The following is a 17,319-nucleotide window of genomic DNA, read 5'->3' as shown; positions in this document are numbered from 1 at the left end:
CCTTAAAGCTGCAGAATATTAAATATATGTATTTTCAGGCCATATCACCATGCCACTTATGGTGAGTAAGAGACAACTTTTATTGGGAAAAATAGAAGACTCTTACATGTTGTTTCATTGAATTTTCCTAGAATAGCCCTGTTTGAGTTCTTTTAACTTCAATGTCTTCATCCAAAGCAGCACTTGTAATACTCTGACATCTCACACCTTTAGTTTTGAAGCTGTTTAATGAGGCTTTGTACTGTAACTGCTGGCTTTATGGTTTTCAGACAAAAGCCAGGTTAAATTGTCTGTTCCACATTATTAACAAATCAAAGGAAAGGTCGTCTCACCCTTCCAAATGCTGGTGGCATTTCAATGCTGAAATCTGTTGACAATTTGGAGCTCAGCAGTAGAATAGAGATTATCGTGTCCGCTCATTACTGTGATAGCATAACAAATGGTTAATTATGTTGATTCCTATATGAAATTTGCAATGAAATAATTAGGAATGTTTGACAATCTCAGGAATAATTCAGAAGGTGGAAGACCCTCGTTGTTCAAGTGATCATAATTATAACTTTTGAAATGATCATATCAAATATAAGGGCCAGATTTCCTGCGTTAGTTGTAAAAGATCTGTAGTTCTGTTCTCTACCAGCACATTTCTGATGTTACTATCCCACAAATGAACGCTTCTTCTGCTGCACTCATAACATGACAGATTCTTTTTGCCAAATATGAAGCTGTCCTATCTGTTTTTTTTTGAAAAAAATGTATACGTTGCCCCTTTGAAATCATTCACAAAACATGAGGCTTTGAAATGTTGTTATTATGTAATTTGTTATTATGGTGTCCTGAGTAACAGACTTAACAAAGGGCTCTAAGACACAACTATGTATTTATTTTGCAATTGGTTCCACGATGACTTAAAAAAACAAGAAAGCGATGTAGATTTAGGTGAGATATATGTTATATTACAACATGTTAGTAATGTTACAGAACATACATTTGGAACAACTCTTTAATGATTTAGTCTGCAACATGCTAGAGCTGACTTAATAATGGTCTTGCCTCTGAGTCAGAAGGCCCTGAGTCCAGAATAAAAAAAAGTTTGTGCTCTAAGTATTTAACAAGCTATAAGCCCATGGTGTTGGAGATTGTATGTTAGCATGGATAGAAATTGGCTAACAAGTAGAAGATGGAGTTGACACGATGGTGGTAGTGGTTGTGGTGGTGGTGGGGGGGGTGGGCTATGGGGATGGGGGGGTGCATTTTCAGAATGGTAACCTGCAAATAGTGGAGTGCTACAGCAATCAGTGCTGGGGCACAATTATTTGCAATATATATGTATGACTTGGATAAGAAAAGTGAATGCATTGTCACCAAGTTTGCAGATGACACAAATTTGGTTGAGAAAACAAGTGGTGCGGATGACTCAAAGAGTCTGCAAAGGGATATAGGCAGGTTAAACTTAACAGATGGAATATAATGTGGAAAAATGTGATGTTCTGCACTTTGGTGGAAAGATTCCAGGAACTGAATATTATTTAAATGGTCAAAAACTGCAGAAACTTACAGTAAAATGGGAGTCTTTGCCCTTAATTCATAAAAAGCTAGCATTCACGTTCAACTGAATAGGCAAAATAAAAGAAATATTTGCCTTTATATCAAAGGGAGTAGAGCAGAAAAATCGAGTGCTCTTCCAAAAACCACACACAGCACTAATCAGACTTTAGCTGGAATACTTTGAACAGGATTGGACCTCTTATCTAAAGGAATATATACTATGATGGAGGCAGTCCAGAGAAGGTTCATTGTGCTGATCCAAGGTATGGAAGGAATGTCTTAGGAGGAGATGTTGAGTAGGTTGGGACAGGACACATTGGAGTTTAGGAGAATGAACGGTGACTTTATTGAAATATACAAACATGCCTTTTAAGAGGCTTGACAGAATAGATATGGAAAGGCTGTTTCCTGTGTTGGGAGAGTCGAGGCCCAGAGGGCATAACCTCAAATTAAGGGATTGCCCATTTAAAATAGAGATGAAGTGGAATTTATTCTCTTAGAGGGTGGTGATTCTGTGGAATTATTTAACACAGAGAGCTGTCGAGGAAGAGTATGAAGTTTTTTTCCAGTTTGACAGCAACAGAGCTTTAATCATTTTGGGAATCAAGTTATAGGGAATGAGGCAGTAAAGTAGAGTTGAGTAGAGATCAGTAATGGTCTCATTCATGGCAGAGCAGACTTGATGGGCTGAATGGCAACGCCTGCTCCCGTTTCTTATGGCGTTATGGTCTCTCATGCAGTCCTGACGCTTACCGCACTACCGTAGGTTAAACATTGCTTATGAGGTAGGGAGCCAAAGCTTTTTAGCAATGTTTAAGTCCTGTACTAAAAACGGGTAGTTTATACAAATATCAGAAGTTTTGTCCAAGACCTCTTCTGCCCTTTCAGAGGAAAATTTAGTTATAACCATTATTATTTCTGATGATTATTATTTCAGGTGACTAATGTTCAGACTAATCTGCCAGTTTGGGTGATAGAGCCAAAAGCATTGAGGCTATTGGTGATTTTTTTGGATCTTGTGTTGGGAAAGCTAAGGTGTGAGACAGAAAGGCAAAATGGTCCTTTTTTTATCAATGACTTCTATTGCTTCATCCCTCAGAAGTATAGGTGAGGTACCACTGTAATCGACAGAATTAAGATTACCATACAGTGTGCATTAATACACATTCCAATGTGTGTTTAATCAGGTAAACATAAATATAAGTTATGGAGACATAGAGACAACACGGAAATACACCCTTTGGTCCAACCTGCCCATGCTGAACAGGTTTGCTAAACTGAACTAGTCCCATTTGCCAGTGGTTGGCCCATATCCCTCTAAACCTTTCCTATTCATGTACCTATCCAAATGTTGTTTAAATTTTGTAACTGTATTTGACTCTGATTTTCACTGGTAGCTTGTTCCATGTACACACCACCCTCTGTGTGAAGAAGTTGTCTCTATAACTCTTTCCCCCCTTACCTTAAACCTATGCCCTCTAGTTTTGGACTCCCCTACCCTGAGGAAAATACCTTGGCTATTCACTCAATCTATGCCCTTTATGATTTTATAAACCTCTATAAGGTCACTCCTCAGTCCCTTACACTAAAGGGAAAGAAGTCCCAGAACTATCCAGCCTCTCCCTATAACTTAATATTGCATTTGTCAACCTTTGTGAAAAAAATACTTCATCACATTCTGAAAATACTCAGCAAAATTTAAATGAAAGATATTTTGAGATATTTGAAAGAAAATAAATATTGGATAAACCCTATGGCCTAATACAAGCGTTGCAGGGTCACAAGAAGACATATTAGGAATTCAGACATAGAGGTCAAGGTGTCCTGTAGAGTTGTCCACACAATAATGGTGGAAAACAATGCAGAGGATTTCAACTCCATGTTTGAATTCCACTTCTGAGCGCTTGTTAAACAAGGTATTTTTCTCACCAGCATAAAATGTAAACTTTGTTTAACTTCCTGAACATCTGTATGTTGTAGCTGACAATTGGAATATGCTCCAATGATCATCATCGATTGAGATTTCGTATTCACTGTGAGCAATGCATAATTTTTAAATAGCACAACTGCTCCATACATGGATTTCTCAAATAATTTTATCCAGTAATAGGAGATTGCTAGATTAATTTTCTCCTTTACCTTGTTTCCACTGTACAAAAGACAGGAGACCAAATCTATAGGGGGTCCATTATCACATTGTGTCACAATGTGCTATTCTACAGATTTGTCAGACTTCCCCACAGACTGCAATGTCTTTGTTCTTTATTGGCCCCATCAGCTACCATCTGCTTTTAATATTTTTTTTCAAATTCAAAGCACTGTGTTTCTGTTTGCTGCCTGGGTTTTTGTTAGTCATATGCCTTTCTCTCTGCCAGGAAGTAAGAGAAAGAAAGGTTGCATTGTCATTATTTCACAGAGAGATTTCCTTTCTGTAATCAATTGTCTCAGTGGAAGGAAGCGAGATAGAATCCAGTCTACAAATTCAGAGTAAGGCTGCTGCAATCTGGTAATCTTTCAACTTTTTCAAACTTCCTAAAGCCTAGGGAAGAAGAGAAACAACAACACGGATTTCAGTTTATTTGAAAAATCTGATTAGATCATTGATAACTCAGCAATTGTACTACATTTCTGTATTTTCTCGTTGCCTTCTAACAATATTTGTGGATAATATTCACTGACATTTCATGAAAAAGTACTACTTGATTTCCTTTTAGATTAAAAATATTAAGAATCCTCACTGCTTATTTCCACTCCACTGATAAGCCTTCTTTTCTCTCTTCTGTTCACCTTCCATTTTCTTCTTTGTCTCTTCTCTCTCTGCTTGTCTGTGTTTATTAATGGCTCACATTTATCTTTTTTACAGTGTTAACTCTGAAAATTATTTTATCATCATTTTTTTCTGTTAATCAATTCAAAACATTTTTTATCACATTATTAGCTTTTACTGCCTTTCATTTTGGAATAACTTATGCATCATCATGTTTGCTGAGTGGGGGTGAACAAGGGGTGGGGCCTTATGGGCTGTTTGTTAGGCCTCTATTGAAGATTATAAAATGGTTATGCTTTAAATATTTATTATCTTCTGAGAATCGTATAGTTTTTATAAACTTATATTCCAGTAGCAGATTTTGCAGCAAATGTAATTTGAGTCATTGATTGATGTTAATCTTCTGAGATAACCTTACCACTTAATCATTTTTATAAGTATTACAGAGCCTAGAATTGTCCAAGTCTACATGATGACTTCAGTCATAAAGAACCCTTCCATCAAAAGTTACAAACAGTATACAAGATGTCTAAGTCAGTGGTTGCAGAGATGCTGGAACATGCTGATTTATCAAGCATTTAGGTGATTGTTCTTTGGATTAGCAAAATTTGTATAAACCAAAAATAATTGCCATTATTGATCCTGAGAATATATGCTTACTGAGCTATAATGCTAACCTGAATTTATCAAAAGCAGTTCAATAATTCATTGTGATATCAAAGACCATCTCAAAGGACCCCTATGTTTAACTTAAAATTCGTATTACATTTCATAACATCTTTTACTACCATTGCAAATTGCACTTATTCCTTCAATGGCTTCAACCATTTATTGAGCTGGTTTTGCGCAAGAATTGAGTGCTGTAAAACTTTTTATGTGTTTTATGCAGTTTACAATGCCAGTAACCTAGTAGTTAATTTTTATTCATGATAAGCCCTATCCATTTATCCCACTTTCTTATAAACAATACAGAGAAGGACATTATTGTACACCTGCTTTATAATTTACTATTCTCTTCTCTAAACACTTTTCTGTGATTACCAAGATAATGGATTCCAGAAACGATCATAAAGACTGTGTCTGGCATTGTAATATCAGACTATGGTTTTTTTGGATTAATTAGGAACATCTACACCACTCATCAAAGTGTTTGAACCTAATTGGAACAGTCATGGCACTGCATTGCACCAGAAATATTACTACAGTAACTATAAAAAAAATGAAATTGTATCAGTGCCAGTTTACAACAATCCATAGAGCTAAGTTCTGGGAGATAAATATATAAGATAGAAATTCATATTGGGATGCGATACAGGCAGGAATGGTGCTGGATGAAAGATGCCCTGACTTTTCTTGCACTGTCATTCCTGTATGAGATTTGACATTTCCTTAGTTTCCTTTTGTCTGGCAAGCCTCCTCCAGCACTACAAGCTGTTTGTGTGAGCATGTATGAAGTTGCCAAGAATGTTAAAGCATTGCTGCAGCTATTTAAAAACTCTATTTCATGCTGAGCAGGAAACATAAGAGCCTGAAGATGATCTCAGTACAAAAGTCTGTTCCAGAGACAACAGCCCCAGATTTATTGAAGATGCCCTTTATATTAAACAGGGCAAAGGAAAGATGCTCTATCTGGTTCTCTAGACCACTGTCCCTAACTAACTGGCCTCAGTATGAGTCCATTGAGTATATATTGATTTATTTTGGTGACAAGGAAAGTTCTATGAAACAGCCACCAATGGCATCTTACTTCAGGTTATTCAAACCAAAATATTTCTACATTTATTAGCTCAGGCGTAATGCTTATAGAGACTATATTTGACAGCCAAAGCTATCACCACATGCAGCAACCCACCATGCAGATCACTCCACCAAAGACAGTGTCAGTGGACACTAGCTATAAAAATAATAAATTTTCTGTTAGATGTGCTGTGACCTCTGTAGCAAATGTTAAATTTCAGCAAGAAATTTGAACTTCCAATTAAAAGCTGAAAGGGTGACACAAAAATATGTTGTGTTTGAAGACTTTTACTGTAACAGGCAAATTAATAACACACTGACTAAACACCTTATTTGTGTAATTGATTTATACTTTGAGCTGGGAGATAGTGAGGACTGCAGATGCTGGAAATCAGAGTTGAAATGTGTGGCGTTGGGAAAGCATTAGCAAGTCAGGCAGCATCCAAGGAGCAGGAGAATTGATGTTTCAGGCATAAGCCCTTCATCTGGAATACTTAGAGCTACCAATTTGAATTCCCCTTTTAATGTAATCAAAAATTCCGCTTCAGAATTATACGTTGCGTTGTACCTTAAGTGGAGATTCAATTCTCGGTGCCAAGAATGCTGGTCATTTTTAATCCCATGACCATCTTTCATGATTTTTATTTTCTGATTTCCCCACTAGCACTAGGTATTGTCAAGTCTCCAGGTTTGTTTCAAATCCCCATCAACGGTGTCTGTCCAATTCCATGAGCTCTCATCCGAATTTGTGTATGGTGAACCGTAGAGTCTGTTAACTCCTAACTGTTCCTCGTCTCTTCTTCCCAGCACACTGTCTGTGTCTGAGAGTTTCCATGAATATTTTAGACAACCTTCTCATCTCCATGACAATGTGAATCACATGGGCATTGTGTCTGGCTGGAAATGCTGGTTGGTTATCCTTGAGACCACAAAACAAATCTCTTGTAATTTGGAAGTAAATTGACAGTTAAAACAACTTTCCATAACCTGACATTTCCATTACCTACGTGGGATTTTAAAGACCACTAGGCTAAATAGAAGTCTAAGCAGAGAGAGATGCTGCTGCCACTTTCTCAAAGTGTGAATCCCTTGCACCTTTTTTTTTTACAGCACATCAATCAAGTCTTCCTTTCATTTTTAATAGCCACATCACTCAGGTCTGTGGTCAGGCAGATCTTGCAGCAGGTCATGTGACCCCCTTAATTATGCTCTAAGTTAAAGACACAGCTCCAAAGCATAAGAATCTTATAAGCATCATGCTCATAATGTATTGTCATTGCCAGTGAGGGATAGCACTAACATTGGTCAAGTGGTTATGCAAAAATCCATAAGTCACATCCCAGGTGCATTGTTTGCTGGAAGTAGTCTGTTCATCCTATTTCTTATGGACAACCAGTGAACATTTGCCAGGACACAGCAATCAATTAGATTTGAAAAGAGTCCCCAGGTCCAAGGAACTCCCCTATAATCCTCAATATGGCAAAAGAGAATTCAGTTTACTCAATATTTATGATCAGCTGAGCCAAACAATGTTAATGTTATTGTCTTGCTAGCTGCCATTATGGCTCAATTTTAATGCAATCCATTGCATTGTCAGCCTTTGACCCAAATAATGTAAGTGTCTGAAAGAATCTTTGGAGATCATAGAATCCCTACAGTGTGGAAATAGGCCCTTCGGCTCAACAAGTCCACACCAACTTTCCGAAGAGTAACTCACCCAGATCCATTCCCCCCACCCTATATTTACTCCTGATTAATGCACCTAACCTACACATCCCTGAAATCTACGAGCAATTTAGAACAGCCAATTCATCTAACATACACACCTTTGGATTGTGGGAGGAAATCAGAGCAAACTCATACAGACATAAGGAGAATTTGCAAACTCCACACAGGCAGTTGCCCAAGGCTTGAATCAAAACTGGGTCCCTGGCACTGTGAGGCAGCAGTGCTAACCACTGAGCCACTGTGCCACCCATTTTATAACCTTCACTTCGTGCTTTTTCAGAAAACAAGCTGAGCCCCAATATACCAAGAGTAGTCTTTCATTCATAAAGCACACAACTGAAATTTAGCCCTGTAATTTTGTTCCAACTTTGAGTGAAATAATTGTCCAGATTTGTTTATGAAGGTCAAAAACACTGTTTCTGATTTTTATCAGATTAAAACTTATCCATTTACCTTCAAGTGTCTTCTGCATTGAGATTCCTGAGTGGGGGCTCCTGTTATGAGCCTGGGCAGGAATGCATGCATCTAGCAGCAAAGAAAATGCCATATTTTGCAGCAGTCAACGTGCTGTGTGCTGAGATTTAAACCTCCAGGTTGACAGCCAGTCACTTTGACAGCTGTTATGAAAAGGTAAGTATGTGAGATAAGTGTGGGGATTAGGGTGACAGGTAATTGAAAGGGGTAGTGTGCCAGGTGGGTGAAGTATGAGTGAGTAGGATGCCAAGTGTGAGACGTTGCTGTCATAGCAGGTGAGTGAGAATCATTTAAACCCTATTGTACGAAAGCAGGCCATTTGGCCCATTGAGTCACTCCAACCCTCTGAAAAACATCCAACCCAGACCCACCACCCTACTCCTCTAGCCCTGCATTTGCCATGGCCAATCCATCTAACCTGTACATTCCTGGACACCATGGGCAATTTGGCATGGCCAATCCTTCTAACCTGGACATCTTTGGACTGTGGGAGGAAACCGGACCACCCGAAGGAATCCCACACAGACGCAGAGAGAATGTCCAAATTTCACACAGTCACCCGAGGTTGGAATAAAACCCAGGTCTCTAGTGCTGTGGGGCGGTAGTACTAACCACTGAGCCACTGTGCAGATGGTCGAGGTCGGTAGGATTTCAGGGTGCCAGCTAAGTGACTGAGTCACTAGGGGAGGTGTTCACAGGGTTGTCAGGGTGGCAGTAAGGAGGTGGTGTCAGGTCCAACAGGTGGCAGTAGAATGCTGTGTCAGACCCAGAGGGATCAAGCTTCCAGGAGGAGGAGGCGTTTATGTGCAGAATGGGAGTCAGGAAGATAGGAGTTCAATTTGGGAGCTGTGAGGATCAGGCCTGCATGAGGGAGTGTCAGGAAGCTTTACAGTATTTGGCAGGAGGTTAATTGGGTCAAACCAGTGCATTGTCAGGAATGAAGAATATTGGTTACAACATGTAGGAAGGGTTGTCCAGTCTGTGGAAGGTCAGACTGCTGGGGTTGGGAGTGTATGTTAGGTCTGACAGGTTGGAAGAGTTTGGGGGAGATGAAATGAGGGCGTGGAACGCCTCCTGATGGTCTGGTTGGGGTGGGGGGGGTGCTGGTTGGTAGGGTTGAGGAGGGTTATAAGGGGTCAGGTGAGGTACAGCTGGGGGAGGGTGGACGGAGTGGTGAGGTGGTAGTTTCCCAGGAGTTAGAATAGGTTTTTAATCCTCTAACCTTTGCCGCATATCCACTGAATGTAATTCAGTAATCCACCAAAGTATCTGAGATTAAGGGACATTTTCGGAAGGGTTTTGACACAGAGAATTTACCCATTGGAAGTTTAATTTCTCAGGCAATTGCCATGGAGTCAGCTGTGTCAAGAATTCTACATAGTCCCGACACACAACGCCAGTGCTCCAACAACTCTCTGGCCATCGAAATGTAGACAAAGGGATACTCTACCATTAGAAAGATCATCACTCTCCTCAATAGTATCTCTTCCACAATGCTTACTCACTTCATGTCAGAAAATCAATCCTCAATTTTAATTGTCCCGAATTTGAGGGAGGTCTGATGGCAAATCATCACAATTCTCTATCACGATCTTTCTAAATTTGACTGCCACTTCAGGAATCAGCATAAATGCAGATTATCACAGCAATCCTGAACTTGCTTTCTGTCATTCATTGCATTGTTACAGGTTCCACTGCAGATTCTCACACTACCCCAACCATGCCCCTATCCTCCATTCCACCCCACTGCCCTGAGCCAGCAATTAGCCAAATCAATGCATTTGGAGTGCACTTCCCCTAAAGCTCACTAATTGCTGTTAAAAAAAACATAAAAACAAGTCATTTTTAGTCAAGCTTAATTGGTGTTGTAATTATTTTCCAGATAATAAATATTACCCAATAACTGTTCTGGGCCTGAGGTAATAATTTCATATTTGTTAAATGCCATATAATTAATTGTCAAATATTTAAAAACTGAAAAACAACTGAGGAACACATTCTGAGAAAAGATCAGAAATGTTGGGCCAATGCCAATTATCAAAATTAGGCAGGAGCTGGGAAATGTGGATTGGACACAGCTTTTTGAAGGAAAGCCCACATTTGACATATGGGGGGCTTTCAGAGATGGGTTGAAGATAGTGCAGGATAGGCATGTCCTTTTGAAAGCAAGGGATAGAAAAGGCATGATTCATGAACTGTGCATGACGGAGGAATCGTGCGACTAGCCGAGAGGAAAAGGGAAGCACATAAGTCCAGGCAGCTAAGAACAGAATGGGACTTGGAGGAATATCAGGAAAGTAGGACCAATCTTAAATGAGGAATCAAGCAGGCTAAAAGGGGTCATGAAATAACTTTAGCAAGCAGAATTAAGGAGAATCCCAAGGTCTTTTATTCTTACATAAGAAGCAAGCAGGTAACCAGAGAAAGGGTTGGTCCACTAAAGGATAAGGAAGGAAGGTTGTGTGTCAAACCTCAGAAAATGGGTGAGTTTATCAATGATTACTTTGCATCAGTGTTCACTGAGGAATGGGAGGTGATGAATGCTGAATTTAGAGATAGAAGTTTGTTTACTCTGGATTGCATTGATATAAGGAGGGAAGATGTGTTGGGTTGGCTAAAGGATATTAAGGTGGACAAATCCCCAGGACTGGATGGGATCCATCCCAGGTTGCTGAGGGAGGTAAGAGAGGAAATAGCTGGGACCCTGACAGATATCCTTGGGGCATCCTTTAAACACAGGTGAGGTGCCAGAGGACTGCAGGGTTGCTCATGTTGTCCCCCTGTACAAGAAGGGTAGTTGGGATATTCCAGGTAACTATAGACCAGTGAGTCTGAAGTTGGTGGTGGGAAAGTTGCTGGAGAAGGTCCTGAGGGATAAAATCTATTTATATTTGGAAACAAATGGTCTTATCAGTGATAGGCATCATGGTTTTGTGCAGGGTAGATTGTGCCTGACCAACTGAAGAACAGAAAGGAAGTGACCAAGTTGATAGATGAAGGAAGGGCTGAAGATGTCATATATATGGACTTTAGTAATGTGTTTGATAAGGTAATGGAGAAAGTAAAGTCACATGGTATGCAGAGTGTTCTAGCTAGGTGGATAAAGAACTGGTTGAGCAACAGGAGACAGAGAGTAGTAGTTGAAAGGAATTTCTCGAAATGGAGAAAGGTGACCCGTGGTGTTCCACAGGGATCAGTGCTGGGGCCACTGTTGTTCGTGATATACATGAATGATCTGGAAGAGGGCATTGTTGATCTGATCAGCAAGTTTGCAGATGGCACGAAGATTGTAGTGTAGCAGAAAGCATAGGGGACTGTCAAAGAATACAGAAGAATATAGATAGGGCAGCACGTGACTCAGTGGTTAGCACTGCTGCCTCACAGCGCCTGAGACCCGGGTTCAATTCAAGCCTCGGGCGACTGTCTGTGTGGAGTTTGCACATTCTCCCCGTGTCTGCGTGGGTTTCCTCTGGGTGCTCCAGTTTCCTCCCACAGTCTAAAGATGTGCAGGTTAGGTAACTTGGTCATGCTAAATTACCCGTAGAGTTAGCTACATTAGTTAGGGGGAGTGGGTCTGGGTAGGTTACTCTTCGGAGGGTCAGTGTGGACTAGTTGGGCTGAAGGGCCTGTTTCCATACTGTAGGGAAGCTAATCAGATAGACTGGAGAGTTGGGGGGCGAAGTGGCAGATGGAGTTCAATCCAGGCAAATGTGAGGTGATGCATTTTGGGAAATCTAATTCTCGAGCAAACTAAACTGTAAACAGAAGAGCCTTGGGAAAAGTTGATGAACAGAGAGATCTGGGAGTTCAGCTCCATTGTACCCTGGAGGTGGCTGCACAGGTGGATAGAGTGGTCAAGGAGGCATATGGAATGCTTGCCTTCATCGGATGGGGTATGGAGTATAAGACCTGGCAGGTCATGTTAAAATCGCACAAGTCTTTGGTTCGGCCACATTTAGAATACAGTGTACAGTTCTGGTTGCCACATTAACAAAAAGATGTGGACACTTTGGAGAGGATGCAGAGGAGGTTTAGAACATAGAGAACATAGAACATAAAACAATACAGCGCAGAACAGGCATTTCGGCCCTCGATGTTGCGCCGACCTGTAAACTATTCTCAGCTCGTCCCCCTGCACTATCCCAAAACCATCCATGTGCTTATCTAAGGATTGTTTAAATTTCCCTAACGTGGCTGAGCTGACTACATTAGCAGGTAGGGCATTCCACGCCTTTCCCACTCTCTGCGTAAAGAACCTGCCTCTGACATCTGTCTTAAATCTATCACCCCTCAATTTATAGTTATGCCCCCTTGTACAAGCTGACATCATCATCCTAGGAAAAAGACTTTCACTGTCTACCCTATCTAATCCTCTGATCATCTTGTATGTCTCTATCAAATCCCCTCTTAGCCTTCTTCTTTCCGGTGAGAACAGACCCAAGTCTCTCAGCCTTTCCTCGTAAGACCTTCACGAGGATGTTGCCTGGTAAAGAAGGTGCTAGCTGTGAAGAGAGGTTGAGTAGGTTATGATTGTTTTCATTAGAAAAAAGGAGATTGAGAGGGAACCAAATTGAGGTCCACAAAATCATGAAGGGCATAGACAGGGTAGATAGAGATAAGCTTTTTCCCAGGGTGAGGGATTCAAAGGGGGGGGGGATGTATGCAGCAAATACTTTGCACAGAGAGTGGTGGGTGCCTGTAATGTGTTGCCAGCAGAGGTAGTAGAGGCAGGCATGGTTAAATTAATTTAAAGTGTGTCTGGACAGGTGCATGAGTAGGTGGGGAGCAGAGGGGTAAAGATGCTTAGGAATTGGATAATAGGTTTAGACAGAGGATTTGGATTGGCTGAGGCTTGGAGGGCCAAAAGGCCTGTTCCTGGGCTGTAAATTTCCTTTGTTCTTTGCTTATTCTGATTTCTCTCCACAGATGCTGCCAGACCTGCTGAGTTTTTTTTCCAGCAATTTCTGTTTCCCAGCATTCACAAATTCTCGGTTTTTATTCAAACCTGATCATATAATTTTCTACTAAAGATGTTTCACAAATTTTTAGTTTCTACTTTAATCCCATGTGTGTGTCACAATTTTTATTCAATTTTCCCTAAAACGTCTAAAAAATAATTTGATGGTATCACAGCATTTCTTTTCCCACTTGGCTGTCTGTGAGAACATTTTATTGTGATTGGCCGTTTGGACAGCTAATTGACATCACTGAAGTTTGATGCTGGGAATCCCCAACAAACCTCAGTACAATATGTCAAGAGTTAGAATTCTTGCCACAGGAGTTATGAGATATGCCAGCACAGCTAGTGATTCTTTCTTTGTCGCTGATTGCAAACTTAGAACTGGTGTACCATTTTGTTGCAACATTCTGAACCACATACTGGGATTATTATTCTTTTGATATTTTATCCAAGGAAGAGAGTCATTTCCTGATGGCTAATGTACCAGACTGGTATTATGATGGGTGATTCCTAATTGGGTGATTTAGCTTCCTGCCAGCTATGAATCATCCTGTTGTTGCACCCCCATTTTGGCAACAGTTGAAGGGATGCATTAGTTAATGATTACATAAAAGTCTTTAATGACACACAGATGAAAAATTACCCCATAATATTTAGCCACATTATTGAAACTTTATGTTGCTGAAATACAGATTTTGTTTTTGTGCCTAAAGCTATGTTATAGCATGCAAATTAACATGTTGGGCCTACTGCTTTCACATTTATTACCTTAACTCATTGGACTGTCAATCGGCCCTGATCACGCACAATCCATATTTGTTTGCAATGAATGAAAAACTCAGAGAGGTGCATTTTTTGTCTAAATCTTATTTGATCATGAGAGTAAATCTTTTGGTTTTTACTGTCAGTAGACAAGGTATTCCCCTTCCAGTGTAGACTTGACAAATTGAACCTGATCAGTTGTTCTTCATACTTTAGTCACTAAATGTAAGATCAGAGACCAGAAGAGTGTGCCATCTTAACTAGAATAAAAAGTAATCTTGACTGACAGATTTGGAGCATCAATTTATATTTTTTATTTTGCTTATGGAATGTGGGTGTGAATGACAATGTCAAATGCTGTCTTAATATCATGGGGTAGTTACTCTCTCCTCTTCTCTACAATAAATGAGCATTGACCCAATTAACTTTCAGCATCCAGCTTTCATTTTGATCTGGGCATGGATGTACTCACAAACATAGAAATGGAAACAAAATGTGATTTCAGAAGTATTGATAGTAGTCATCTACAATTGCTGTGCAGATCCAAGGTCACTTGACAGGGAAAGGACCACGTCCTTGTTTTTATCTCAAAGGGATTGAATTTCCTCTATTCATGACATTCAATGCACTGACTAATTAATTTGTCAGTATTAAATGCCTAAGCACAAGAATTGAGATACTGGGACTGGAATTTCATGCATATTTTTTAACCCGTGCATGAGGAATACCCCACCAATAAATTTCAATTCAATAGGTCGGTGGTCTACTTAAATGTGAATCGAATTGCTTCATTTTTCACAAGAGTAGGTACTTAAAAAGTGGAAAAGGATCGTTCTATTCCCGAAATCAACATGAAAGAAGTATCACTGAATGGCACAAACAGAGAAAACAAATGATGCGATCTGATAAGAATGAACACAGTTCATTACTTTAGTGCTTTTATGGTTACAACACCCACTGGCGCCAATGGAAACACCCAAGGGGCGTATGAAGACATGATTAGAAAGACAAACATGAAAGAGAATTTTTCAGGACAGGTAGAGAAGCAGCAAACTGAAGTGATTTAAGGGATGGCTTTGAGAGTACTCCATACTACAGTAGTTGATAAAAGTCTACATTCCGAAGGTGTTGGAAAACCATGGACAGCTCTGGTGCTGGGTCAGATTCTTCACAGCCTCATACTCTCAGCAAAATCAAGTCTTATGATTTTCAAAATATAAGCCATCAAGTGTTAAAAAGCATTTCACTTTGGTTTTTGAAACTATCTGACCATCTGTTCCATTCAGTTGTTGTAGGAAGTCAGTCAAAACTAAACCTAAAGAGTCAACAAAAGTTTTTAAACATCTATTTACTGAGAACAGGAAAGAAAACACATCTGGTAAAGTGAATAATGTTTCCACAAAATAATTTAATGAACTCCAGCATCTTAAATGTTTCCGTAGTAAGTTAACAGAAATGGTAGGAGTTGCGAAGTAATTATGAGCAAAAGCTAGGCTCCTTGTAGCATTTTCCTCCAAATTAAGAATACCATAATAATAATAATAATAATAATAATAATAACAACAACCATAACTCAGACATGGTTACTTACCTTTGGTCTCTGGTTGTTGTTAAAAGATAAACATTAACTCAGCAATAATAATAATAATAATAATAATAACAACAACAACAACAACAACAACAACAACAACAACAACAACCATAACTCAGACATGGTTACTTACCTTTGGTCTCTGGTTATTGTTAAAAGATAAACATTAACTCAGCAATTTGTTATTTGCAATTCATTAAACAATAGAATTGATATTTTAAGATTAGGATCACGAAGGTGGAGAATCAATTTTTTGATGATGCCTACCTATCACAGATCTACAGTGCAAGGAATGGGCCTCAGAAAATCAGGGTTATTGTATTGCATCCATTATATTGCTATCACAGATTTCCAGTAACTGTGACAGAACCTTCCAAACCACAACATCTGCCATCTAGAAGGGCAAGACAGGAAGACCACTATCTACAAGTTCCTCTCTAAGCCACACACCATTTGACTTGGAACTATCACCATTAATTCATTGTCATGGTGTCAAATCCTGGTCTTCCCTTCCTAACAGCACTGTAAGCATTTCTACACCTAATGGACTATAGTGTAAGAAGTGTCTCACCATCATCTTCGCAAGTGCAAATGGGAAATTGGTAACAAATATTGGCCTTGCCGATGACACATTCATTACATAAAGGAATAATAATGAAAAAATACACTTTTGCTATTTTACATTTTGGCAAAACAATCCCCTATTTTTGTGCATTTACCATTTCTTCTATGTGTGCTTTCCTAACTTTGCAACTGGGCTTCCACTGCCCACATTATCTGTTGTTAAGGTTGTGGATGATAATGGTAAGCTTGCACTTCTTGCTTATTTCTACTTGCCCCAAGTTGACAACAATTTCTGTTCTTCTGAAAAAAATAGTTTGTAAAGGCAGATTGACTATATTGGAGGGCATTAACAGTTAATCATTACAGTGGAGTCATGGTTCAATAGTAGGCCCTTCTGTGAAAGACATCAGTGAACCACTTATTTCTTTTACTTGTTAGTTTTTATAGTTTGAACCTATACATTACCAGGAAAAGTAATTCAGAGTCACATCTTTTTATAGAATGATTTAAAGTCACAATTTTGGAATTGCAATTCACCACCATTGCTATAGCCAAGCCACAAAGGTGACCTTTGAAAACAAAATTAATAAACACACCAATATCAAGCATAAATAAATATTAACTAAATTTTACCTGCTAGAAAAACCATGGCCCTGAATTTACTCAATTATTGCAATGGGCTGCCCCTCTGCTTGCCCCCTCTTTCTGTGAAGGAGATGGGTTACAGTGAGGGGGACTGGGAGGAAGCAGCCAGTGCAGGGACCTCCTGCGGCCATTCCCCTCAAGAGTGGATCAGTTGAAAAGTCTGCCAGGATCCAATTATGTTAGACTCGGTCATGCGTGGAATTTTGAGTGGCTTTGTGGAAAGAGAGAACTGCAGCTGCTTCTATCAGTTCCATCAGTGCAGATAGGGGCATGGACAGACTGGGAACTCCTTACAATGTATGCTGTATATACTCGTGTAAAAGTCAAATTTTTTAGACTATTTTTAAAGGTTCAATTTATAGGGCCAACTAATACATGAGGCACTAATTTTGAGGGGCTAACATTTATGCTTCAGTTCGAAATAATGTATTATTAGCAGAAGTCGATTTAATCGCAAAACTCCTCCCAGGTAAAGAAGAAATACATAATGAATTACAGTAAAGGAAATTACCGGATAAAAGCAAGAGAAACAAGAATGAATTA

Source organism: Chiloscyllium plagiosum, chromosome 23, assembly GCF_004010195.1.
Source record: "Chiloscyllium plagiosum isolate BGI_BamShark_2017 chromosome 23, ASM401019v2, whole genome shotgun sequence".
Taxonomy (NCBI): domain Eukaryota; kingdom Metazoa; phylum Chordata; class Chondrichthyes; order Orectolobiformes; family Hemiscylliidae; genus Chiloscyllium; species Chiloscyllium plagiosum.
This window is presented reverse-complemented; position numbering follows the sequence as displayed.